Genomic DNA, 3410 nt, shown 5'->3' on the forward strand with positions numbered 1-3410 from the left:
AAATTTTGAAGAACCGATTATTTTTTTTATATACTTTTTTTCGTAAAATAAAAATATACGTTTTCCCCCTAAAACTTCCGAAAGTAACTATAGAAACTTTCTAAGATGTCCGCGAAAACTTTAAGGAATAACAATCTAATAAATATAAAATGAAATATTCTTTGTTGTCTAGTATACAAAATATTTATTATACTTGGAAATATATATATATATATATATATATATATATATATATATATATATATATATATATATATATATATATATATATATATATATATATTTCCAAATATAATAAATATATGTATGTGTGTGTATATATATATATATATATATATATATATATATATATATATATATATATATATATATATATATATATTTCCAAATATAATAAATATATGTATGTGTGTATATATATATATATATATATATATATAAATATATGTATGTGTGTATATATATATATATATATATATATATATATATATATATATATATATATATATATATATATATATATATATATATATATATATATATATATATATATATATATATATATATATATATACACACATACATACATACATTTATATATATATATATATATACATTTTTAACAATAAACATTAAAATTAAGTCGTTATGCAATTACTATCGTATATACAATTATCTATGAAACATCACAAGGCTTTTCTTTTATAAGTTTTTCTTTCTTGAATAGTTGGACGAATTTCCAAAGCTTCTGGGGAGTTTTTGATGTAATGATTGGACAGAATACTTTGTAGTCTTTGTTTTCCTTTCATATGGCAGAAGGTGGTGTTCATATTCAGCATGCATGCTTTCTAAGCCTTGCTCTCCATAAATATCAAGACCTAAACCCCAATTTCTAATGAAATCAACACAATGGTTTTCTAATAAATGCATTTTTGGCGTAACGGACTCATTGGGCCATTTTTTACGAAAGTAATTCTCCAATGGCTTGGAAATTGGAGAATTAATTGGAAATTAATTCTCTAATGGCTCCTTCTGATTCCAAAAAAAAAATTAAATTAAAAAACGTGAAAAACAAAGTAAGAATAATTATGCAAGCAAGAGGAAATTTAATACAAGTAACTTAATACAAACAGTTTATAAATATGTATTTTTACCTAATTCTAATAATGGATTATTATTAATTATTTCACTTGAATTCATAAAGTTGTAGCATGTACCATATTTGGAGAACAAATTTACAAATTTCTCACTTAAGACCTTTGCCTCGTTATGTACATCTGTATCAATAAATCCAAGATCTGTTACTATCTTAGGTATTGAATTGCAAAGATGTAGTACACTGCTTAACTAATAGATGAAAAATAAATTTTATAATTTACAGAATTAGTACTTGTATACATTATATATTTACAAAAATATTTATACAATTTATATTTACAAGTATGCAAAAATATGTATGGAAAAACCTTTAACATTTTATGAACATGATTCCCGATAAAGCATTTTCCGTAGCAAGCTTGTCTTTGAACATTAAGACCACATAGAACTTCATCAAGGTTTTTCACAAATGGTCCATGCGATTTTTCAAATGTTTTAGTTTTTAACTCTTCTAATTCAATGAATACTTATATAAAAAACAGCACTACATAAACACACACACAGAAGCATTTGCTATTACATTGATAAATGTTTCATTCACATAAAACTATATAATATTTTATTTCATTATTTCAAATATTAACTTATTATACCTTAGCATTTTTCTTCTCCATAAAATGAACTACTTTGGGCTGAAAAATTTCATTGATATTCTTCATTTTCAGAAGAACATAGAACTTGTGTTGCCATTGCTTCATAAATTAGCGTTATTTTTTCACAATATTCAGAAATAATTTTTTCTTGTTCATATATTTTCAACTGAAGTGCAATATACTCATCAAAACTTTTGTTGTTTACAGTTTTATTTTTTAAACACATTTTAGCTGCAATTTTTATATCTATGAGATGACAGCCATCTTCCAGCATATTAAAAAATTTAAGATAAATTCCTAATGAGATATGCAACGATGGAATGCCAACCTAGATTCATTAAATCGATAAAAACAATATTAAAATGATATAAGTAAAAATATAATATACTATAAAAATGTAATATATTATAAAAATACTTGTGTTAGAGGAATATTGAAAAGTGGTGAATCAATGACATTGTTACAATACTTTGCAAACCTTGGTATTTGACCTTTTTGAATGAATTTTTTCAGCGTGCGACTGGAACAATTACTTATTTGTTGAGCATCTGGCTTTTTCATCTCTGCACAAGTTATATGACAAAACAAGCAAGCATGTCGACCTAATATGATAATATAATTTTATACATAGCGTTTAAAAAGCCACTAAATATGATTTGCAGCATCTTCGACTGTGGTATAGCATCATTGTCTTTTAATAAAAAAAACATCAGCTAGAGTTGTATCAAGTCCAACATGATTTTTTTTGCTAATCGGAGTCAGTAATAATTGATCACCAATACAAATTTCTTCGTGCAATTTTTTAAGCTCATTGTCTTTAACCGCAAATTTTAATTTACATTGCTTATTGCAACCTAAAATAATGCGCTCTATCAACTGTGTTACATTAACAGAACTTACAATTGTAAATAATGGAATGTGTTGATTACAAATAAAGCATTTTGTTTCTGTTTCCAGCTTTCCTTCAATCTCCTTAAATATACACACTGAGCAAAAAGAATGACAACACTCTTTTAGTATTAGTGGCTTATACATAATGTCGTTGCACAAATTGCATATACATAAGTCTAAATGGGGATTTGATACAGGATCAATATCAATTGCATTTAAATGCAAAGTTTGTTCTGGTATACTAGCAATTAAGCTATTTAATGATTGGCCTGGTCCATCTTTTCTGATTTCGTTCTATTATACATGGCCGACCAGGTTTACATTTTTTAACTTTCCTACCAGAATCTTTAGAGAAACAGGAACATTTGTCTGCACATGGTAATGGCCATTCAACTACTTTAACACTGGTGCTAGAACCTTTTTCAATGTTCCTCATAATGATATAGCACTTCCTACACATTTTTATTATCAATGTTGATGTTTATATAAAATGAATTTTCGATTCTTTCAGAATATTTACACACATCAGCTGAGTTTTTCATTATATATTCTCCACATATTCTGCAAATGAGACTTAACTTGGTTAAATGGTCCATGTTTATAAAATATCTAAATATAGCATTATGGAAGAGGTAAACAGAACTTCACCCCCCCAAAAAAAAATCAGTCTCTACAATTAAGTTTAAAGGAAGTACAATAAACTGATGAAAATAAAAATACTTACTTTCAGATTCAGAAAATTCATTTTATTATAACATAGATGCTTAA

The 3410-nt window shown here is 25.4% G+C and overlaps 1 long non-coding RNA gene across 1 annotated transcript; it reads right to left on the minus strand.

Annotated features, from left to right (window-relative positions):
* Positions 1-621: 621 nt before the first annotated feature.
* Positions 622-2894, minus strand: LOC136083938 (uncharacterized). Its single transcript, XR_010640221.1, has 5 exons — positions 2169-2894; positions 1752-2079; positions 1467-1609; positions 1155-1347; positions 622-1032 (listed from the first exon to the last, which is right to left on the minus strand). It is a non-coding gene; the product is annotated as an uncharacterized LOC136083938 (long non-coding RNA).
* Between the last annotated feature and the right edge of the window lie 516 nt (positions 2895-3410).

Source organism: Hydra vulgaris, chromosome 08 (genome assembly GCF_038396675.1).
Source record: "Hydra vulgaris chromosome 08, alternate assembly HydraT2T_AEP".
NCBI classification, from domain to species: domain Eukaryota; kingdom Metazoa; phylum Cnidaria; class Hydrozoa; order Anthoathecata; family Hydridae; genus Hydra; species Hydra vulgaris.